This window comes from Cervus elaphus, chromosome 33, assembly GCF_910594005.1.
Source record: "Cervus elaphus chromosome 33, mCerEla1.1, whole genome shotgun sequence".
NCBI lineage: Eukaryota > Metazoa > Chordata > Mammalia > Artiodactyla > Cervidae > Cervus > Cervus elaphus.
The window spans coordinates 27,545,154-27,569,762 of record NC_057847.1 but is presented as its reverse complement, the minus strand read 5'-3'; the positions used below and the strand labels follow the sequence as shown (position 1 = coordinate 27,569,762).

The 24,609-nt window shown below is 42.0% G+C and overlaps 1 long non-coding RNA gene across 2 annotated transcripts in view; it reads left to right on the top strand.

Annotated features, from left to right (window-relative positions):
* Positions 1–10,562, top strand: part of LOC122688238 — a 67,871-nt gene extending 57,309 nt beyond the window's left edge. For both annotated transcript variants that reach the window (XR_006339398.1, XR_006339397.1), the window contains one exon: positions 10,206–10,562. This is a non-coding gene — a long non-coding RNA (uncharacterized LOC122688238). The remainder of the gene's footprint in view (positions 1–10,205) is intronic.
* The last annotated feature ends 14,047 nt before the right edge of the window (positions 10,563–24,609 follow it).

The following is a 24,609-nucleotide window of genomic DNA, read 5'->3' as shown; positions in this document are numbered from 1 at the left end:
TACCCAGGTGATGAAGCAGTCTTTATTTCACTCTTCACCGGCTCAGCAAAGTTAAGCAATTTTAAATTTTAAAAAATGCTCCAGAGACTTCTGTCAACTGCAAATCCAAGAGGCAGCCCTGATAGTAGAAGTGCCCTTGGCAGGAGCAGGCTGGCCAGCAGAGATGTGCCAGGAGAAGTAGGGATGGGGCTCCCGGGGCTGCTCCCCAGGCAGCTGGCCCCTTCGTTGTGAACATCCCTGTGCAACGCACCCAGAGGTGGGTAGTCCCTGCTGGGCACCTGTGTGTGCCAAGTGCTGTGCTGTTCATGTGAGCCCAAAAGGACGACTTTCATTTAAGCTGCAGTGTAATAATAACCAGGAATTCATCTGGATAGCCAATTCTCCTTGGTTAATATGTTTTGGGTAATTTATTAGGAGAGAGAAGTTAAGGCATTGGAAATAATTTTGCTCTTCATTGTCCCAATCTGGTTAAAATATCTCTTGATAAAAAACAATACTCAGAAGTCAGCACTTGATTTTCTAAGTCATGGCTCTTCTGTTTAAGCATAACTTCAGGAGGGCCCGAGGGCTATAGACTTGCTGAATTAACAAACAGTACAACATTGTAGTTAAGAATATTCAATCATGAGGCACAGCCACTTGGTCAGATCCTCCCAAAGCTGTGTAATCCCAGGCAATTACACAGTTACGCTGTCTAAGTTCAATTTCTTCACCCATAAAAGGAAGACAAATATTACCTACTTCATAAGGTGATTGTGAAGATTAAAAGGACACCTAGGTAAAGGTACTGAATAAGTATTCAGTAAGCTGGAATCAAGATCGCTGGGAGAAATATCAGTAATCTCAGAAATGCCGGTGATACCACCCTTATGGCAGAAAGTGAAGAGGAACTAAAGAGCCTCTTGATGAAGGTGAAAGAGGAGAGTGAAAAAGCTGACTTAAAACTCAACATTCAAAATACCAAGATCATGGCATCCAGTCCCAGTCACTTCTTGGCAAATATATGGGAAACAATGGAAACAGTGAAGACTTTATTTTCTTGGGCTCCAAAATCACTGCAGATGGTGACTGCAACCGTGAAATTAAAAGACGCTTACTCCTTGGAAGAGAAGTTATGACCAACCTAGACAGAATATTAGAAAGCAGAAACATTGCTTTGCCAACAAAGGTCCATCTAGTCAAGGCTATTGTTTATCCAGTAGTCATGTATGGATGTGAGCATTGGACCATAATGCAGGCTGAGCAGGACCAATTCTGCAGGCTGAGCACTGCAGAATTGATGCTTTTGATCTGTGGTGTGGGAGAAGACTCTTGAGAATCCCTTGGACTGCAGGGAGATCAAACTAGTCAATCCTAAAGGAAATCAATCCTGAATATTCATTGGAGGAACTGGTGCTGAAGCTGAAGCTCCAATACTTTGGCCACATGATGCGAAGAGCTGACTCATTAGAAAAGACCCTGATGCTGGGAAAGACTGAAGGCAAGAGAAGAAGGGGACGGCAGAGGATGAGATGGTTGGATGGCATTACCAACTTGATGGACATGAGTTTGAACAAGTTCCGAGAGATGATGAAAGATGGGGAAGCCTGGCATGCTGCAGTCCGTGGGGTCGCAAAGAGTCGGACATGACTGAGTGACTGAACAACAGTAAAATATTGTTAAGTGCCTACTCTGTCCCAGGTGAGTGGAGCATAAGTACTCATATTCTAGATGAGTAGAATATGGTCCTTATCTATAGGAGTTTCAGAACTAGTGTGGAAGGCAGATATTGTCACATATACCAAACTTGGAAATACAGGCAGGTACAAAGTACCACTGAACTCAGGAGTATCCATTGAGTAACCAGGGAAGACTTCACAGAAGAGGCAATCTTTAGCTGAGTATTGCCGGATGATTAGGAGTTCAGCAGGTAGACAAAGCTGGGGAAGAGCATTCTGAACAGTGTCAGCAGCTTGTACAAAGGGAGGCAGGAAAGAGTGTGGCCCAATCAGAGAACCCTAGGAGTTCTTAAAAGATAAAAAATTTAGAAGGATAAAATTTGACTCATAGATTTATAAATTGAGCACCTGTCAAAGGTTTTATTGAACTCATTAATTAATGAGAAAATCAATATGATGTTATAAATGGTTCAAAGGAGAATTCAAGCAACATTCATCTATAAATGATCAGGAATGATGAAAAGATGTTAAGAATAGATGCAAAACGGTTCAATACCATGGGGTGATAATCTATTGCATCTCCAGGGATACAATTTGCACTTTTATGGCCAGGAATCATTTACATCACTTTCACTAGTATATGACTTACAGAAATAAAACATAAAATAGTCTACAACTCAACAGAAATAAAATAGCTCAAAACCAGAAAAGATAACGATAACCCAATATACTGCACCAGACAGAACATTCAGTAATCTATTTTTGGCCTGTTTCAAAATTTTTCGCATTTTTCCTGGCAGAGTGGTTTAGTTTTATTGGAGAACCATAGGGGAGGGTGGGACATGGATAATGGGGAGATGAGGCCTGAAGCGCAGACAGGGACCAGATCACAAAGAGCCTAGACCATCATGCAAGGAAGTCTGAATTTTACTGTTCAGCCTGCAAGGTGCAGGATGGACTGTGGGAGACCAAGCCTGGAAGACTGAACCAGATGGGGCGGATGTGGGGAGAACTAAGAAGGTCCTGAAACGAGGTGATGAGAAGAGAAATGGAGATACGGGATTGACAGAGTACAGGATGAAGGGACATCCGGTGACTCGGGTGTCAGGAGGACAGAGGGACGTGACTAAGTAATCAGAGGAGGCTTTGAGGGAGGTCTTCTGGGTGTGCACCCAAGGTGATGTTTTCTCTGGGGGCCTTTATTTTTTCTGTTGAAATGTGGACCTTTGACTCTGATCTGCCTTTTCAGTTAAAGAGAAGACACTTCAAATGGGTATCTTTCTTGGGAGAGAACTCACACCTTAATTTTCTCTGGATTTTCTAAATGCACAGATTCCTAAGTTATAGTTTGGAGAATTCTTATAAATCAACTTATTTCTCTAACTCATTTGAACCCCTTGATTCTGTCGTGTACATGGCTGTTCATTTTGCTGGTTTCCCTCTGTTCGCCCCTGTAACTGCTGGCTTATCCCTTCTTCTTTGTCTCCCTTTCTCTGCCCTGTCCTGGGGGATGGCTGATTTCCCCAAACTGTATCACCTGGGCCCCCGTCCTCTGCCTTCTGATTGGCTTTGATGCCTGGAGAGTGGGATGAGAGAGAAGGCAGAATATTCTTTCTCAGGCCCCCTTCCTGCTTTGGTAGGTTCAGGCCCTGTTGTCTCTAGTGACAGCAACATTCCTGAGCTTCAGTTTTCAACTAGGGTTTCCAACATCTCTCCTTCCTTTGCCTCTCCGGGCCTAGGACAGTGTTAGGGGTGGAATTGTGTCCCTCCAAAATTTCTGTTGAAATCCTAACCCCCAGAAGCTCAGAAAGCGACCCTACTTGGAGTGGGGATTATTGGCAAATGTAATTAGTTAAGATGAAGTCATCCTAATCCAATATGGCCAGTGTCCTTATAAAAAGGGGGAATTTGGATACAGACATGAACACATGAAGAATGCCATGTGAAGACTGGACCTCCGCTGCCACACACCAAGGAGCACCCAGAACCTAGGTGAGGAGCTGGAACCGTTTTTTGCTAGAGTCTTCAAAGGAAGCAACCCTGCTAACACCTTGATGTCAGTCATCTGGACTCCAGAGCTGTGAGATGATAAGTTGCAGTTGACTAAACCATCCAGTTTGAGGTAACCTATGCTGGCAGCTCTAGCAAATGAATACAGGCTGGTGACAGTTTTCTGCTGTGGCTTGTTCCTTAACCCCACTCACATATCCAAAAATATATATATATATTCCTTCACTAGGCTTCCCTGGTGGCTCAGTGGTAAAGAATCAGCTTGCCAATGCAGAAGACACTGACTCAATCCCTGGGTCTGGAAGATTCCCTGAAGAAGGAAATGGCGACCCACTCCAGTATTCTTGCCTGGAGAATCCCATTGACAGAGGAACCTGGCGGGCTACAGTCCATGGGATCGCAGAGTTGGACACGACTAAGCGACTAAATAGCAACAACATCCCTTGGTTAAAAAGTCTCTTCAAGAGTTCCTGGTTGAATGAGCCGTCTATTTCTGGCCACGACATCACGATCACTATAGATTCACTATCATGTGATGGTGTTACTCGCCTTTCCCTTGTAAGAAATGTTATATTCTCGGGCTTTTTATACTCTTCTGAGTTGTTGTGCACTGGAGTCATTGTTTTCAGTTAACCTGAGATTGTTACTGTGGAGAGCAGCCTGCCTTTGCTTAGCCCGCTATCTCTGCAAAGGGCAGCATGCGGAGGAAGAGCTGGTGGCAGGCAACACGCACAGCTCTCAAGGTGTTTCTCACGCCAGCCCAGCTCTTAAAAGCTCATGCCAAGCTGGGTGACTGGCTTGGCTTTCTAGGCCCTCGTGCCTCCATTTCCGTATTGGGATCGCATCCATGGAGGGGTCTTCACCTTCAACTCCAGGAAAGGCAATATTAGAGCCGAAGAGACACACTTGTTTGCGTCAAGCCTCAGCGCCGTAGAGGCTTGCTCTGTGCTGTGGAGTGCGGCTCCCTGCCTGCCCCCGCACACTGCAAACACAAGTATCTCTTTATCCCAGCGGCTCTTTCCCCTCTTCTTCATGCGAGTCTCTGAACAAAGGTTAGCCTGTGTTCTTTGGCTGGGTGTCCAGATTTCTCCTCTTCCCAGCACAATGAAAAGATCTCTTCTTAGCCCAGTAGTCTTATTTATTTTCTCCAGTCAAGACAAGACACATCACCAGTTATTATCAGGGGTGATAAAGTGACACTTAAGCAAGGTCATACAGATGGCAGATGTCCATACTGTTAATTTTCTCAGACTTGAAATACCAGCATCTGTTCTTTTAAATGTGACTGGCACTTACGTATTTAAAAGCTAGTTCGATTTATCCCATTCTGGAATTTTCTGTCCACAGAATATTGTGCCAAACAGGTGGTTCTGTGGTGGTCTGAGAATCCTCACAGCAGTGCAGTAATAAAGTTAACAATAATAAACTTCTTTTCTATTGTTACTTAATATTTTCCAGGTGCTTTCAAAGCAGTTCTATTCACAAAAGTTATCTGAGTAGCTTTGATCTGAGTGTCTGAGTATCTATCGGAATAGTGTTGATCCTGCTTCAATTTACTAGTCACCTTCTCCCTGATATGTAGACAGTAAACAGGTAAATATTTACATTTTAGTACTTTTACTTTTTATTCTTGGCAGGTGATTCTGGCTTTTCATTTTAGGGAGTGTTATAAAACTGCTTTTTAGTGTAAATCCATGTCTGATTCATGTCAATGTATGGCAAAAACCACTACAATATTGTAAAGCAATTAGCTTCCAACTAATAAAAATAAATGGAAAAAAATAAAATAAAATTTCATTAAATAAAAAAAATGAAAAAATAAAAACCACAAATGATATGTAGATTTGGCAAACATTTTTGAAAGTGGAATGAGCCAAAAGTATAGGAAATGCTGGTTCTTGGAAATTCAAGACTCCTCACCCAACAAATAGATCTAGTTCCCCACAGACTTCAGTGCAATCCCAATAGAAGCAGAATAGAAAGAAAAGTCAGTGGCTTCTCCCCTCGCCCAGCCCTAATGGATCTTGTGACCTGAACATGTGGGCCAGTCCTGATGGTTGTGGCTGAGCTGCTCAGGCTGAGCCCCGCGTCTCAACAGGTGCCTTCAGAGATTCCCCTCTGCTTGGGACACAGCCAGGGTGGCCTCTGCAGACCCAGGAGCGTGCCTGGGGAGGGTCTTGCTCCGTCTCTAAAGACAGTACCCCCATGGGAAGCTGAGGCTGTGCCCCTGATCTCATTTGCACGGGGGTGCAGAGAGCACCAGCCCACGCCAGGCTCCTTGTAGGGCATCACATATTCAGGTGATGCATTAGTTCCCCAGAGCTGCTGTAACAAATCACCACATTCTTGGTGCCTCAAAAATGACAGATATTGATTCTCTCACCGTTCTGGAGGCCAGAAGTCTGAAATCCAGATGTTGGCAGGGCTGGTTCCTTCTGGGAGTTGTGAGGGAAAAACCTCCCCAGGCATCTCCCATGGCTTCTGGTGTTGCCAGCTTCCTTGGCTTCCTTGGCTTGTGGATGCATTGCTCCAGTCTCTGCCTCTGCCTTCACATGGCCTTTAACCCTGTGTGTTCATCCAAACTTCCCTCTTCTTATAAGGACAGCAGTCATTGGGTTAGAACCTACTCTAACCCAGTGTGACCTCACCTTAACTTGATTTCATCTGCCAAGACCTTGTTTCCAAATGAGGTCACATACACAGGTACTGAGGTTAAGACTCCAGCATGTATTTTGCATGGGGTGAGGAGTAGGAGGAAACACAGTTCTACCTCTACACGTGGTGACTGGAAGCTACAACATTTTAGATTTGGAGGATGATGCTCAGGCCTTGCCGATGTGGCTGAGACTGAAATCCTGGCTCTCCGCTGACCCGTGTTAGGTGCTGAGGGTGTTCAGTCTCCATTTCCTTATCTGCAGGCTGGGAGGAGAACAGCACTGCCCACCCCTAGAGTCTGTGTGAGGATTAAGTGGGATAATTCATGTGCAACACAGCGCCCGGCACAGAGAAAGCCCCAATAAATCTACAAAACCTTATATAGCCTCCACGCATGTCCAGTCAGCCTCCCATAAACTAGCAAGCATCACAAAGGATCCTTGACAATAAAAAATGACAGTTTCTGGTCTGGAAAGTACAAATAAGCTTTGCGGAATCAGGCATCAGTGCTTATGTGTGGTTACATTTTGATTTGAAAGAATGACCCTTTTGATGGTTATACAACACTGTGGTTTCTTATATAAACTGTCAGCATAATGTCTACTGTTTGAATAAGGCTTCTAACTTTTCAAAGTGTTCTCATTTGATTTTCACACAGACCCTGAGAAATGGGCAGGGTAGATATTGATAATCCCATTTTATAGATAAGGAAACTGAGACAGTGAAAGTAAAGTCGTGTCTGACTCTCTGCGACCCCGTGGACTGTAGCCTATCAGGCTCCTCTGTCCATGCGATTCTCTAGGCAAGAATACAGGAGTGGGTTGCCATTTCCTTCTCCAATTTGCTTTAGATCAGTGAGTACAGCAGAGGGGGCTGCCTGCCCAACCAATTTGTCTTCCTTCCTTTTCCTTGGTAATGAGAGACCCCTGTATTGTTCAGATAGGGATGTGCTAAGTTGCTTCAGTCATGTCTAATTCTTTGCGACACTATCACCCCCCAGGTTCCTCTGTCCGTGGGATTCTCCAGGCAAGAATACTGGAGTGGGTTGCCATGCCTTCCTCCGGGGCATCTTCCTGACCCAGGAATTGAACGTGTGTCTGCCTCTTATGCCTCCTGCATTGGCAGGCAGGCTCTTTACTGCTAGTGCCACCTGGGAAGCCCTATAGATAGAGATATATCCAGTTAATAAAGAACATTTCCAGAATCTTTGGCTAACAGGACTGGCCGGTGACATGTAAGCAGCAGTGGGGTATGGGGGAGCTTCCAAGACAACCCTTTAGAGGAGGCCAATTCATCTGGCACGGGCCCTTACTGCAACCTCTGCAGTGTGTGTGTGTGTGTTCATTTATTTTCGTCTAAATCCGGGGTTGGTTGGTTCACATTTGATGTCCCTAGTCAGGAATCTACACTCCAGAGCATGGGAGGCACATTTGGAGGGTCCTGGCCAGAAGTCTATTCTCCAAAGGTGGCAGAAGACAACCCCCTGGATCTTGACTTGAGGATCTGTTAATGAGCAAGAGGATTCGCATGGGTGAACAGTGCGTTGGCCAGAAACAGTATAAAGGCCCCTGCACCCTGGCATTAACGTGGTGTTGGAGTGAGTCCACCTGATGATGCCCCTCCCCCAGCTTGGAGAAGCGCTCGGAAGGGGGCTTTGTGGAGTTCTGTGCACTGCTGTGTCCCGGAGGCCTCAGCCACTGACGCAGCTGGGAGTTGGGCTGATGCTGCAGTTGGAGCGCTGTCCCCTCTCCCTTCCTTGGGTGAATTCCCATGTGAGCTGTTGTCTGTTGCTCTCAATACTTCTCTGAGTGTCCATGAACCACTGGTCTGATGTTCTGTGCTTGCTTCTGGGTATGTACACATATTTGTACGTGTGGTGGTATTCTGCCTGAGACCTGCCTTCATTCTGACACCCTGTGCCCAGGGAGATGGTTGGAGAGGAGAACTCTAGCACTCACACACCTCTAACTGGCGGGGTCGGGGTTACCACTGGCTACTGAAAAGAACCCAATGAGTGTGATTTAGGACAAACCGACTGACGTCACAGTAAATGCCCAGGCAGCTGTTTGAACAAGTGATTGTCTTGCTGGTTGTGGTTACTTAGAGCCGATGGAGACACTGGCCAGAGCAGCGCCAATCTTTCCTGCAACGATGGAATTGAGATTGGTCTCCGGCTCTATTTATTGCTGAAATTGAGGTCATATAAATCCAGGCATGCTGGGGAGGCCGTGTGGATGGATGGGGAAGGAGGTCTGCCAAGAGAAGAGGAGGGGGTACACACACACAGACAGTGCTGAAAGACCACGTGGCAGTGTGGCGTGAGCGTGGGAGACAGCAGGACCCCGGGGAGCCTCCTGAATTCCTGCTGACCTGCTGGTTCTGGATTTCGGCTCCTTGAGGATGTCTGACTGATTTCTTGCCCTGAGGTTCCAGGAGCTACCTCTGTAGCTTTGTAATAAATTACTCTGTATTATTGCTTAAGTGTTTGAAGTGCTTTCTGTTACTTTAACCAAAAAAGCCTTGATGCAATTCAATATCACACTGGAATGTATATAAATACCTTCTTAAAAGGTTTGTAAATCTGTAGGCTCTATTAATACCCATTCCTCCCACCCCATTAACATCATCTTGATAAAAGACACACACATATGCACTATACTCACGCTCAGTTCAACCACCAGGTTACAGCTTCCCCACATGCCTAGATATCTTAGCCACACATGCATTTTTCAGACTCCATAATTCATTTGACTGGGTTTTAAGCAGACTGAATAAACCAATGAATAGAAAAAAAAATTGCTAAACTTTTCTTTGAGGTGCATCCCCCTTCTTAGAAGTAAATTCAAGGACAAGTTTGCTGCAGACCTCTCAGCACAGCTCTCGGGTTGGTTCCAGACCTTCACCGCACATAGCGCAAGAAGTGTCATGTGTCAGTCATTCCTGCGATCTGCAGGCGGGTTGCCTTTCCATTTCTGCACCAGATGGTGTGTGCAAAGGAGTGTGAGGTTCAGCCCCGAGGGGAATCCTGGCAGCAATTTCCTAACTCTGAAGCGCTGCCTTCTTGCCTCAGTTATCTTTTCTGGCTACCCAGTTTTCCCACTCTCACGCCACTGTTACAGATTCTGTACCTCAGGTTCTCACCCTTTCTTTCTAGAAGTTTCCTTTTCTTGTTTCTCTCTGGAATCAGGGAATGACAACTTTTTCTTCCTTAGGAGTCTGTCCCCAAATATGTCACCCAGACTCAAATGGATTGGATGTACTCTCTCCTGGGGACCTTCACACTGACTGTTCCCTCTGCTGGGAATCACCCCCCTCCCCCGCCCCGCCACCCCTCTCTCTCCGCCACCACCCCCACCCCAGACAGCTCCTGGGCACATTCCCTCACCACCGTCAAGGCTTTGTGCAAACCTCACCTTGCCCGACCACCTGCCTCAGAACTCCCATCCCCCTTTACCCCACATCACTTCCCACAATCCAACATGTCACTTCTCACAATCCAACATACTGTATAATTTACTTTTTTTGTTTTTAATGCTTACCATTGTTAGAAGGTAAGCACCTCAAGTGCAGGGGCTTTGTTTTGCACGTGTTGTATCCCAAGGGCCTGGCATTTGGTAGGCCCGCAGTGAACTTCTGCTGAGTGCTGGAGTGTCCGCTGCCTCCCACTTGTTTGTAGAAAAGCCTCCCTTGAGTCACAAAAGCCTGACTCAAGAATTGATGATTAAGAGGAAATGAACATGTGACAAGGATGGCAGTCAGGCCTGGAGAGCTGGTGACAGTTTGAACAGTGAATCAGCCATGTGGCAGCCACAGAATCTTTAGTTCCCTCCCTGAGGGACATGGATAACAGTGTCTGAGGCACTTTTGTGAATTGTTTTGTAGATACTCAAATCACCTCCACAAAGAAAAAGTTAACTGCGTGATGACCAAACTGTAGCTATGACATGAGCTGCTCCATCTTGCAGTCACAAGAACTGGCCTCAGTGAAATGGGAACACACCTACCCTGGAACTGAAGATTAACTGCTTAAAGTAATCCATCCAAGGTGATGCTGACCCGACCACCATGTGACCCATTTCAAGATGATTGTTGGAGCTGCCTGTGCTGTTCCACATGTAGGCCTCCACCTAAAACTCCCCATTAGAGCCTTTTGTCCTCTAACTGACGTCTGGGAGATGGTTTTGGAATGCTAGTCTGCCATCTGCCCAGGTTGGGACTTCCTGAATAAAACATCTTCCTTTTTCCACCAACCCTTGGCTCTCAAACTTTGATTTTTCAGAGACAAGCGGCTGAACCTGAGTTTGGTTCTGGCTCTAGCCTGTAACAGTCACATGGGGCAAGTCCATTTGGGTGAGAAACCAAAGCAAATGATCAGAATCTCCTTCAGTCAAAGGTTCGAATCTAAATTCACTCAGGTGACCCTAGGGAAGGCAACACTCAATGAGCACAGAGGTTAGTTGGGGCTAGTTTTGTCAAGTTAAAAAAAGACTCTGTTAGGTGCACAAAACTGTCGGCCTCCAGGGGCATAAACTGTGCAGACCTGTGACACCCTTTATGAGAGTATACATGATAGAAATATTGATGGAGAGTATTATTGATTGTGTGTTATATTTGGGTAGGTAGTTATTCATCCAATATTTTATGTCCTAGCTTTCTTTCCTTTAGATGTAATTAACTGTTCAGTTTATGTTAAGTATTATTGTTGTTAAAACAATGACATTTAAAAAGAAAAGAGAAAGTTGGGCTATGATGGGGAGAACTGATGATTAGGTCGTGATGTAGACATGAGCTATTTATGAACACCTGTTCTGGGCTGCATGGAAGAGTGGAGGGTGCCAATTCTGTGTTGAAAGGTACAGGTCAAGTTTTTGCTTGACCTCTTCCTCAGAATCTTGGGTAAATAATTTCATCTTGTTTGGGCTTATTTAGATCATCTGTAAAAGAAGATTAGACCAAATAAACTTAAGATCTTCTGCAGTTCCTAAGGGTTGTGGTGTGGGATGTGCTGGGCATTGTGTTATCTTCCATGGCCCTTAGAATAGTGGAGACGATCCTAAGCCCTCATGGGGGGTCAATGTTCAGCAGGTGAAATATGCATCAAATCTTACTTAGTTTACAAAGGGGCAAAATACTACAGGAAAACATTCCACTTTTTTTTTGAGTGATTATTGACTTTAGAATGCATCAGGAAGCATAAGTCTGTTTTAAGGTGGAAAGTGAGAACTTGATCATCTAAGAAAGACCATCTAAAGTAAAGGTAGGGTAAGGACCCAAAGGGGACTAGAATGTCCCTTCCTGCCATGGACTGAATGGTTGTGTCCCCCAGAATCATATGTTAAGTGCTAACCCCCAAAATGATGGTATTTGGAGGTGGGGCCTTGGGAGGGTGCTTGGGTTGTAAGAGTGGGGCCCTCATAAATGGAATTACTACCCTTATAAAAGAGACCCCAGAGAACTGAGTGGCTGCAGAGAAAAGACCTGCAAAAAATGCCATTTGGAATCCCACCCTGAAAAGGGCTCAGGAATCCCACCACCTGGTCTCCATCAATGAAATTTGCCATCTGACAAGCCCTCCTCACAAACCCATGAATCCGATTTTTGGATCTGCAGTGTAGATGGACATGGAGAATTCACCTAATTCTGGAGGAAAGCCTCCAAGATGAAAGAGTCCAGAATTATTCCAGCAGGGAAAAGATTTAGGAGGAAATAGAAACAATGCCAGGGAGAAGGATAAAACTTCGCCAACACGCACAACATCTATTTACTGTTTTGGGGGAGATAAGAAGTAGGGTGGCACCCACTAATCAGAAGCAGGGTCTTTAATCCAGGAATGAGCAGAGCACAAGGAAGACAATCTCTCAGAAATTAAAAATAGAAGAGCTAAAAAAAAGGCAGACTTAGCAGATACAGTGGAACGATCTCCCAGAAAGATGAATCAAAAGACAAAAATGCCCAGGACGGAAAAAATGATAAGAATAAATAAAGGAATTGGTCTCAGAAGGCCAGCTGTAATCCAATAGGAATTCCAGAAAGAGAGGATAAAAAGAACAAGGTGAAAGAATTGGCAAATAAATGATACCAGAAAATCTCCCTGTGAATTTGAAAAGATCCATGCCATGTTACACCACTTTGAAATCTCAGAAACTGTGGATAAACACCCTAGAGGTATAAAAACAGGTTCTGTTCAAAAGAACAGGAACTGCAATGGCCCAGGACTTCTCAGTAGGAATACTCAATGCCAGAAAACCAAGGAAATCAAACTTCAGTTCATTTCTCTCCTCAATGGCAGCAATTTCTAATTATGTAAATGTGAACTGTCGATTTAACCAAAAATGAGAATTTATCTATATTGGGAGAATAGGGGAAGGCAAAATAGGGAGACTGATGTAATTCTTCTAACACAGCAAGAAGCCAATATGTCATGTCCCAAATGGATAAATCAATAGCAGTATAAGCTTATATACAGGGGAAAATATAAGAAACAGCTGAAAAGGACAGGTGGGGGAAGGGAGCAGGAGACTGTCTTTTTCATTGTAAGACTTGTGTTATTAAACTTTGTAAACTACTTGTATGCACAAGATGCTAAAATCCATGGGAGGACCTTGAAAAAAAAGATCCTTTCCTTTTTTTCATCCCCTGATATGTTTGCTTTGTTTTCTCCAAGGTGGTACTCAACCCTGCCCATCTTGTAAGCCCTTCAATGTTAGGAGATCTGGGTCTCCTTTTTTCTCTGGGTACAGAGGCTTATCTCAAAGACCAGTCCTTAATAATGTAGGAAAAAAGAAATTTCCAATATGGCTTTGTGCCATGGACATAAAATACATGAACATTGTTCTTCATCTTCCTGGCAATATTTTGTGAAGTTCTTTTCCTTTTTGGTGTTTAGGGAGCTTGTCAGGCCCGGAGTGGACTCAGGTGGTGAAGAAAGGCTGTCCCCCTTGTTGTTCCTGGCGACTCCACCCTCAGTGGCTTCCTGAGCTGGTTTGTTGACTAATGGGATAAAGTCAGCCTTGGTTTTGGTATCCTACAGGTTGGAAGAGTTTTTTTTTTCCTTTTTTTTCTTGGCATGAACATAAATTTGGGTTTGCAAAAATCATCACAGAACAAGTATGTCAAGTATGTCATAAAACCTTGAAAAAAGTTGGGGTGAGGGAAGAGATTTAGATTAGGCAACACCCCTCACCGCTCTGTCCTTTTTGATTTTGATAAATCTTTTAGAAGTGCTACAGATCAAGGGGAGAAAGGAACTAAAATATATGCTGTAGATCCTTATCTCTTTGGGGTTTGCGTTCTTACACCTAAGGTGTCTTCTTCCTATAAACCACAAATTCCTTACAAATTTTGTAAGTGCCTTACAAAAGGGGCCACTTCCCTGGACCTTTTGTTGGAGGGAGGGTAAGGTTGGACCAGCAGTAGCAGGCAACATTTGGGGGAGGAAAGAAGGATGCTGCCAGAGCTCAGTGACCCTCAGGAATACACAGTGAGTCCACAGACCTCCCAGCGGCGCAGCAGGAGGGGCCCTGGGCCAGGACACAGTGCTTCCTTCCCCTCAGGGTCTCCTTTGCCCTTCAGGGGCTTCAGGTTCATTTTCCCGTTACTGCTTAAAGAGCCCACACAGGTGAACCCCAGGAAGGTACTGTCTGGAAATGGCCCATCTCCACTCACTGTTCTCCTTTTTCCATTCTCTTTCCATCTTTCTCTGATTTCCTTTTTCTTAAAGGATCTGATAATTTTTCAGCTAATTGCTGAATCTTTTGGGCCAAGTAGACACATGCATACTTCTCTGAGTTTGTTGAGATTAAGGGAGGTGGGGGAGTTTATACTTCCTAAATTTGGTTATTTACAATTCTCCTGGTGATTTAAAACATGAAACACCAGACCTGCCCTTGGATGAGATCTGGGCTGAGTTTAATCCAGCGCATGCCAGTCTAGCTCAGCCCCAAACTAGGGTGTATGGGAGTGGAAGGCTTGTTGAGAGCCACGGTTATCTGATTAAGAGCACTCATTAACATTTGAAAAGCAGGTCTTGCCTCTGCTCTGCTTCTTCTTGCCTGATTTCTAGCAGCTTGTCCAGGCTCTGATTTTCTCTTCCAGAAGATTCCTCCTATGATTCAGCTTCTGTATCAGCCAATGAAATCAGTCACCCTCATCTGTATAAGACCAACTGTTTAGACAGTTCTAGAAGTTGTTGGTATTTTTTGCCATGTATACCAGAAACAAAAGGCAGATGCTTTCAGTGGCTCTCCAGCTAGAGAGGGTTATGGAGTAAGTTGCAACATATCCATCCTGAATTACCCACCACCCTCCCGGCCTGGGGCTTTCAAGTCTTCTAGGAATAGTCTCAGTTCCCCATGTCAAGGATAGCACTTTACTGGCCCTTCCGGTGGAATAAGTTTGCTTCCTTAAGAGAAAAGGGAAAGGGAGGTCCTACTTTCTTATCTAAAAGGAAAAGAATCAGTTTACAGTTCATGTAAAACTGTAAACTGGTGTGGTATTTAAAAGAAATCTTACACAGTTTTATGTTATATTTCTACAGTATTTTCTACAGAATGCAAACATTTCTTTGTTCTTTATTTTATGCAATGAAACCAAGAGCATGAGAAGTTTAATTTCATTCCTTTCATATGATAATGTTTCTTAAACGTAATTGGCATTGAGATAACCTGGGGAACAAGTATAATACAGCTTAGCAGGGACCCAGGCATCCTGGGACTTCATTTTGAGAAGCCCTGACCTTTAGACTTGTGACTTTAAATGTCATGGAGTGGGTTACCATTTCCTCCTTGGGAAGATCTTCCCAACCCAGGAATCAAACCTTTGTCTCCTGCATTGGCAGGCAGATTGTTTACCACTAGCCACACAAAATTGGACAGGGCCTTAAAACTCCTAAATTTCAACCTTCCATTGACAGAGACGTTCTCCCAGGCTCCTAAAGCTTGCAATGCTCCCACGTCAGAGGCAGAATCAGGCATGGATCTTGGTTCTGCACTTTCTGACGACCCCATCCTATGCAGTAACTTGAGTGATCCTGTGGCCTCATGTATTTCCTGCTCTCTCCCTCTCTGAGCCTCCCCATTTCCTGCTTCCTCCCTGTCCTCATTCTAACCAACATCCTTAAGTCCTTCCTTCTCTCTGATTTTATCCTATCCCTGCCTTCCTCACCACCCTTATTTACAGTCTAGTGCCAAGTTCCGTGACACTGCAGTGATGCACCAGTCCTCTTGCTCTATCTGATGAACTCCTACTCATCCTTCAAGACCTAAGCCAGCTTTTGTTTTCTTCAAGTCCTTCTGAGTCTCCATTAAATTCAGATAATGTCTCCCGTCTCTTAAAATTTTATATAGGAATGGTATTTATATAGAAAGTCCTCATTATTTTGTATTTAACTAGTTTTTGTTGACTTGCTTACCTTCTCCACTGGTGTATGAGGTTCTTGAAAGCAAGTACCCTACATGATACATCTCTTCCTTCGCATCCTCTGTACCCAGCTATCCTGGTTAACTATGTGAAAAATACTCCAAAACTTAGAAGGCTAAAACAACAGAAAAGATTTAATTTGCTCACACATTCACAGCATAGACAGGATTCAGGAGACAGCTTGTCCTTGCTCATGCAGTTCAGCTAGGGTGGCTCCACTGGGTCACCAATGAAGTGATGACTTCCGCTGGAGTGTTCTCTTCTAATGCAGCTCACTCATGTGGCTGACAAGTTGGTGAAAACTGTCAGTTCCTTTCCATATGGGCTTCTTTACAGGGCAGCTTGGGTTTCCTTACATAATGATATCTGGATTCCAAAAATGAGCATCCCAAGAGAAGCTGATGGAAGAAGTTGTATTACCTTTTATGACCTGGCCCTTGGGAAGTCAAATAAATGATGTCACTTCTGCTATGGTCACAAGTCAGGCAGGGAACATAGATGCACTTCTCTATGGAAGGACTGTCAGAATCACACCGTGAAAAGAGCTTGTGGGATGGACAAGGTTGGAAATACAATATGTCACCCTAGCACAGAGCCTAGGACTCAATAAGGGATTGGTAGATGAATGAATAAATGTATAAATAAATAAATGGCTAAGTAAAGCCAAAAGTCTCAAACTTTTGCAGCACCAGAAAGAGCAGTGGCTTCTGAAGGGTTCTGATAGGTATTAGGTTACTTGGAGTTTTTCTTTTGGGAAGATATAATTTTCACAATTGTTTTGGATATTTGAAAGTTTTCCTGTAACTGAGAAAGAAAATGAATTTAGAGCATCTCAAGATACATTCCTTTTTGAACTGAAGTTCTCATCCTGAGACAGGGTATCTCAGGCATAGCAATGGGAGAAAGACCTGTTTTTAGCTCTGTCTTCTTTTGTACACTTTGGCTTTTGAACCATATACAAGTATATATTTTTATAGTGTTTAAATTCTAAAACAAAATTTAAAATCAAAACGTATTATAATGGGAATGGGGCTTCCCAGGTGGCTCAGCTGTAAAGGATCCGCCTGTCAGTGCAGGAGACACAAGAGCCGCAGGTTCGATCTCTGGGTTGGGAAGATCCCCTGGAGAAGGAAATGGCAACCTGCTCTGGTATTCTTGCCTGGAAGATTCCATGGACAGAGGAGCCTGGCGGGCTATAATCCATGGGGTCCAAAGAGTTGGACCCAACTGAGCGAATGAGCACATAATAGCAAACATTATAGGCATCATCACCAACTTACCCTCAAATGATTCAGAAAAAAAAAAAAAGTATATGAAGATGGAGAGAAATTTCGAGAGAGAGAAACAATGATAAAGCAAATGGACAAAATGTTGACAATAGGTGAGTCTGGGTAAAGTGTATATGAGTGTTCTTAGTATTATTATTTTTTGTGCTTACCACTTTCCTATAAATTTAACATTCTCTAAATGCAAAATTTTTGAAAATTATGATGGAATGAACATGGGTTGCAGCGACTGGACTACCGGCAAAATGGCTTAGTTTTTGAGAGGAAGAGTCCTCCTCCTCTCCTCCTCCTCCTAATTGAAGTGTAGTTGATGTATAATATTATATAAATTACAGGGGCACAATCAAGGTTTACTCTACTTATAGTTGTTATAAAATGTTGCCTATGTTTCCCATGTTGTACAATACATCCTTTAAGCTTATTGTATACTAACAGTTTGTAACTTCTCATTCCCTCCCTTATATTACCCTCGCCACTTCCCTGGGAGGAACACTCTTTTCAGCTGTTTTCTTTGTTGCTTGCCTAGTGCAAATTTAGGTTTTCATTCATAAATCTTCTTCTGTTTCCTGGACTAAATCCTTTGGTGAGTTTAACAGTAACACAAATTAGAGAGAAAATCAATGAAAGTTATTGTAAAAATGAGTTCTATCAAAATAGGTGGTATCATGTTTAGCAGGTGACATAACAGAATGACACATCTGTAAGCTTCAAGTGTGTTGAACTTTGTGTCTTTAATATTTAAATTGAAGATTCCATAAAAGAGAAAGGGAAAAGAGAAGAGGAAGGGAACTCACAGTTATTTAGCACTTCCTGAGACAGATGCTGTGCAAGAAATTGTAAATGCATTATCTCATTTACTGCCCTCAAAACCCGAGAAGGCAGATTGTACTATTCTTCTTCTGTAGCTGAGGAAACCGAGACTCTGCTCAGTGGTTGTGTCCATACTGATGCCCTTGACTTCAAGTAAGGAAACTTCAACTTAACTGGCTGGAACAACAAGGACATTTATTATCTCACATGCCGAGAGCCAGGAAACAAGAAGAGAAGACTGATAATATGTCAGTGACTCTGCTAGCTCTGACAATACGAAGATGAGAAAGCTTAGCTGCTGCTCGTGGGGAACTCACAGTAGGAGTAACACTGAAAAGGCAGACCCAAAGTCTGTGGACTTGTTCAGCGTTGGCCATCAGCAAGTAGTCTGTCTTTATCTTTTTAGGCACCTGTGATTATTATTAAATGAACACATGGTTTACAGATAGCTATTAAATAATCATTGCTTTTAAAGATAAATACTTGTGCCCCAAACTAGTGATGTATTTTCTCATCAGGACTAACATCGTTTCTGTGTATTTACATATAATTTTATTGGCTTACATTTTCTGTACTCTTACATCATTTTGCTTCTTGGCTTTATTTGCAAAGAGGATAGTTATCAGGTCTTAAGAATCACTTTCATGTTAAGTCAAGAAGAGTTTGAGTCATTGTGACATTTCATTATTAAAAATATAAAAATAAGAATTACATTAATTTTATTGTGGGCATGTCTTTCCTTTGCGTGAAAACCATTATTAGTGTTATGAAAAATAGATCTATTTCGAACCAACACTGCAACACTTCATTGACATTCTTCAAAAAGTCGCATCTTATTAAAATCTTTTATTTTTTTTACCTTATAGTCTTCTGCAAGCCTCTCTTTATTAGACTGTGGTTTCAGTTTGTCCCTACTCCAGTTTTCTTAAACCTGTGTTGTGAAAAGCACATTGCACTGGCACCGCAGAGATGTCAATACTAGTTTCAGTTTAGCTACTAATTGTTCTGCACTTGGGCCTCAGCTTTTTATAAAATAAGGTGGCTAACTTGGGTCAGACATGCAAGATAGATATTATCTTAAGGTCTGACTCTGTTAGCGGCTGTCTGAATCACTGTGTAATCGATTGGCCATGTCTGCCGTGGGTTGAGAGGATAGTGGTAACTCTACCATGTATCTTTTTTCAGGCTAGATAATATGTGTGTATTTTACTGGTTCTCTTGATTTAAAAAAAAAAAGCTTTATTGAAGTATAAATGACATGCACTAAACTAAAAATTAAAGTATAATTTGATGTTTTCCATATGTATTGTATTAGTCATATTCTCCAGCAACAGAACCAATTATATATTTTCTCTTTACCTTTTCTTTTTCTTTCTTCCTTCCTTTCTTTTTAGAAATTGATGTGGAGGCTGAGAAGTCCCACAATCTGTCATCTGCAAGCTGGAGACTGAGGAAAGCCAGTGGTATAATTCAGTCTGAAGACTTGAAAACAAGGGAAACTAACGGTACTGAGTCCCCTGATTCAAATGCTAATCTTACCTAGAAATGCCCTCAGAGATACCCAGAAGTAATGTTTAATCTAGGAACCCTGTGACCCAGTCAAGTTGACACATAAAATTAGCCATTAAGAGTATATACCTATGAAACCATCACAACATTAAGACAGAGAAATACACATTCCCCGCCCCCCCAATTTCCTCATGCCCCTTGGCATCCCTCCCTTCAGCCCATCCTCACTTCCTGTGCCCCACAGACAACCAGTTTCCCTGGTAGCTCAGCTGGTAAAGAATCTGCCTGCAATACAGGAGACCCCAGTTCAATTCCTGGGTCAGGAAGATCCCCTGGAGAAAGGAAAGATTACACACTCCAGTATTCTGGCCTGGAGAATTCCATGGCCTGTATAGTCCATGGGGTTGCAAAGAGTTGGACATGACTGAGCAGCTTTCACTTTCACTTTCCAGACAACCAGTGATCTATTTTCCATCACTGTATGTTAATTAGCTTTTTCTAGAATTTTATATAAACAACATCATACATTGAATCTTATTTTCTGGCTTCTTTCAGCATAATTATTTTGAGATTCATCCATGTTGTAGCATGTATCAGAAGTTCATTTCTTTTTTTACCAAGTGACATTTTAGTGTATGGATATAGTAATGCCATCATTTGTTTATTCATTCCCATATTGATGGACATTTAGGTTGTTTCTAGCTTTTAGTTATTACAAATAAAGCTGCTATGAACATTTGAGTACATGTCTTTTTATAGACATATACTTTGATTTCTTAAAGGTAAATACTTAGGAGTAGAATGACTGGATCATAAGGTAGATGCATGATAAACTTTTAAAGAAACTGTTAGACTGTTTTCCAGAAGTATTGGGCCCTTTCACATTCCCACCAGCAGTGTACAGGGGGTCCAGTTTCTCTATGTCCTCATGAGTAGTTGGCCAACAAATGGTATGTATGTTCAGTAGTTTTTATTTTGGACATTCTAATAGGTGCGTAGTGACATTTCATTGAGGTTTTAGTTTGCATTTGCTTTGTTGCTGTTGTTTAGTCCCTAAGTAAGGTCCGAATCTTTGGGACCCTATGGACAACAGCACGTCAGGCTTCCCTGTCCTTCACTGCCTCTGGGAATTTGCTCACATTCATACCAATTGAATCAGTGATGTCATCCTACCATCTCATCTTCTGTCACCCCTTTCTCCTCCTGCCCTCAGTCTTTCTCAGCAAAAGGGTCTTTTCCAGTGAGTTGATGGTTCACATCAGGTGGCCAAAGTATTGGAGCTTCAGCATCAGTCTTTCTAATGAATATTCAGGGTTGATTTCCTTTAGTATTGAGTAGTTTGATCTCCTTGCAGTCCAGGGGACTCTCAAGAGTCTTCTCTAACACCACAACTTGAAAGCATCAATTATTTGGTGCTCAGCCTTCTCTGTGGTCCAACTTTCACATCTATGCATGACGACTGAAACAATCATAGCTTTGACTATGCCGACCTTTGTCCGCAAACTGATGTCTCTGCTTTTTAATACATTGTCTAGGTTTGTCAGAGCTTCTCTTCCAAGGAACAAGCATTCTTTAATTTCATGGCTGCATTCACCATTCACAGTGATTTTGGAGCCCAAGAAAATAAAATCTGTCACTGTTTCCACTTTTTACCCCCTGTATTTGCCATGAAGTGATGGGACTAGATGCCATGATCTTAGTTTTTTGAATGTGAAGTTTTAAGCCAGGTTTTTTCACTCTCCTCTTTCACTCTCATCAGAGGCTCTTTAGTTCTTCTTTGCTTTCTGCCATTAGAATAGTATCATCTGCATATCTGAGGTTGTTGATATTTCTGCTGGCAATTTTGATTCTGGCTTGTTATTCATCTAGTCCAGCATTTTGCATGATGTACTCTGGATATAAATAAAATAAGCAGGGTGACAAAATACAGCCTTGATGTACTCCTTTCCCAATTTTAAACCAGCCCATTGTTGCATGTCTGGTTCTAACTGTTGCCTCTTGACTTGCATATAGGTTTGTCAGGAGACAGGTAAGATAGTCTGATATTCTCATCTTTTAAAGAATTTTCCACAGTTTATTGTGATCCCCACAAAGGCTTTAGCATAGTCAGTGAAGCAGAAGTAGATGTTTTTCTGGAATTCCCTTTCTTTCTTTATGACCCAATGAATATTGGCAATTTGGTCTCTGGTTCCTCTGCTTTTTCTAAATCCAGCTTGTACATCTGGAAGTTCTCAGTTCACATACTGCTGAAGCCTGGCTTGAAGGATTTTGAGCTTTTGCTTAATATCACTTTTATTGAGTGTGTTCTCATGCACTTTGAAGAAAAAAATTTTATTGTAGTAAAAAACACATAAGATGAGATCTCCCTCTTAACAAATATTTAACTGTATAAAACAGTATTGTTAATTATATGCACATTATTGTGCAATCTTCATTTTTTTTAAGCCATCTTTCTTTGGTGAAGTTTGTTCAAATCTCTTGACCATTTTTAAATGGAGTTGTTTAGAGAAAACAGAAAGAGAAATTAAGGAAACAATCCCATTTACCATTGCAACGAAAAGAATAAAATACTTAGGAATAAATCTACCTAAAGAAACAAAAGACCTATATATAGAAAACTATAAAACACTGATGAAAGAAATCAAAGATGACACAAATAGATGGAGAAATATACTATGTTCATGCATCAGGAAAATTAATATAGTGAAAATGAGTATACTAACCAAAGCAATCTATAGATTCAATGTAATCCCTATCAAGCTACCAATGGTATTTTTCAGAGAACTAGAATAATTTCACAATTTGTATGCAAATGAAAAAAACCTTGAATAGCCAAAGCAATCTTGAGAAAGAAGAATGGAACTGGAAGAATCAACCTGCCTGACTTCAGACTATACTACAAAGCTACAGTCATCCAGACAGTATGGTACTGGCACAAAGACAGAAATATAGATCAATGGAACAAAATAGAAAGCCCAGAGGTAAATCCATGCACCTATGGACACCTTATCTTTGACAAAGTAGGCAAGAATACACAATGGAGAAAAGACAATCTCTTTAATAAGTGGTGCTGGGAAAACTGGTTAACCACTTGTAAAAGAATGAAACTAGAACACTTTCAAACACCATACACAAAAATAAACTCAAAATGGATTAAAGATCTAAATATAAGACCAGAAACTATAAAACTCCTAGAGGAAAACATAGGCAAAACACTCTCTGACATAAACCACAGCAGGATCCTCTATGACCCACCTCCTAGAGTAGTGGAAATAAAAGCAAAAATAAACAAATGGGATCTAATTAAGCTTAAAAGCTTTTGCACAATGAAGGAAACTATAAGCAAGGTAAAAAGACAGCCTTCAGAAGGGGAGAAAATAATAGCAAATGAAGCAACTGACAAAGAAGTAATCTCAAAAATATACAAGCAGCTTATGCAGCTCAATTCCAGAAAAGTAAATGACCCAATCAAAAAACGGGCCAAAGAACTAAACAGACATTTCTCCAAAGAAGACATACAGATGGCTAACAAACACATGAAAAGATGCTAAACATCACTTGTGATCAGAGAAATGCAAACCAAAACCACAATGAGGTACCATCTCATGCTGGTCAGAATGGCTGCTATCAAAAAGTCTACAAACAATGAATGCTGGAGAGGGTGCAGAGAAAAGGGAACCCTCTTACACTGTTGGTGGGAATGCAAACTAGTACAGCCACTATGGAGAACAGTGTGGAGATTCCTTACAAAACTGGAAATAGAACTGCCATGCGACCCAGCAATCCCACTTCTGGGCATACACACCTAGGAAACCAGAATTGAAAGAGACATATGTACCTCATTGTTCATCACAGCACTGTTTACAATATCCAGGACATGGAAGTAACCTAGATGTCCAGCAGCAGAGGAATGGATAAGAAAGCTGTGATACATACACACAATGGAATATTACTCAGGTATTAAAAAGAATGCATTTGAATCAGTTCTAATGAGGTGGATGATACTGGAGCCTATTGTACAGAGTGAAGTAAGTCAGAAAGAAAAACACCAATACAGTATACTAATGCATATATATGGAATTGAGAAAGATGGTAACGATGACCCTATATGCGAGACAGCAAAAGAGATACAGATGTAAAGAATGGTCTTTTGGACTCTGTGGGAGAAGGCGAGGGTGGGATGATTTGAGAGGGTAGCGTTGAAACATGTATATTATCATATGTGAAGCGGATTGCCAGTTCAGGTTCGATGCATGAGACAGGGTGCTCAGGGCTGGTGCACTGGGCTGACCCTGGGGGATGGGATGGGGAGGGAGATGGGAGGGGGGTTCTGGTGGGGAACACATATGTGTCTGTGGCTGATTCATGTCGATGTTTGGCAAAAACCACTACAATATTGTAAAGTAATTAGCCTCCAATTAAAATTAATAATTAAAAATAAATAAATAAGTAGAGTTGTTCGTTTTCCTATCATTGAGTAAAGACAGGTGTTTTTTAAAAAATATGTTCTGAATACAAGTCCTTTATCAGACTTATAATTTGAAAATATTTCTCACTGGTATTCAGCTTGTCTTTTCATTTTCTTGTCTGTGTCTTTTGAAGAGAAGATATTCTTAATTTTGATGAAGGCCAAATTACTTATTTTTTCTTTTTTGCATTGTGCTTTTGGTGTTATATCTAAAATCTTTTTGCCTAACACAAAGTCACAAAGATTGTTTCTTATATTTTCTTTGGGAAGTTTTATAGTTTTAGGTTTCATATTTAAATTTATATCCATTTTCAGTTAAGCCTTTTATGTGGTGTAAGATATGCTCAATGTTTATTTTTCCCCTATATGAATATTCAATTGTTCCTGCACCAATTATCCTTTCTCTATAGAATTGCCTTTCTACCTTTAAAGCTTCAGTTAACTATATGTTTGGGTTTATTTCTGGATTCTTATACTATTTCGTTAATTGACTTGATAATGTCTTGATTACTGTTGTTGTTTTAGTCTCTAAATCATGTCTGACTCTTTTGCAAACCCATGGACTATAGTCTTCCAGGCTCCTCTGTCCATGGGATTTTCAAAGCTAGAATACTGGAGTGGGTAGCCATTTCCTTCTCCAGGGAATCTTGTTGACCCAGGGATCGAACATCAGCACTGCAGGCAGGTTCTTTACCACTGAGCCATCAGGGCTGTCCCAGTGTCTTTATTAGCATGGATTTATCGTAAGTTTGCTCTGATAGCTCAGTTAGTAAAGAATCCACCTGCAATGCAGGAG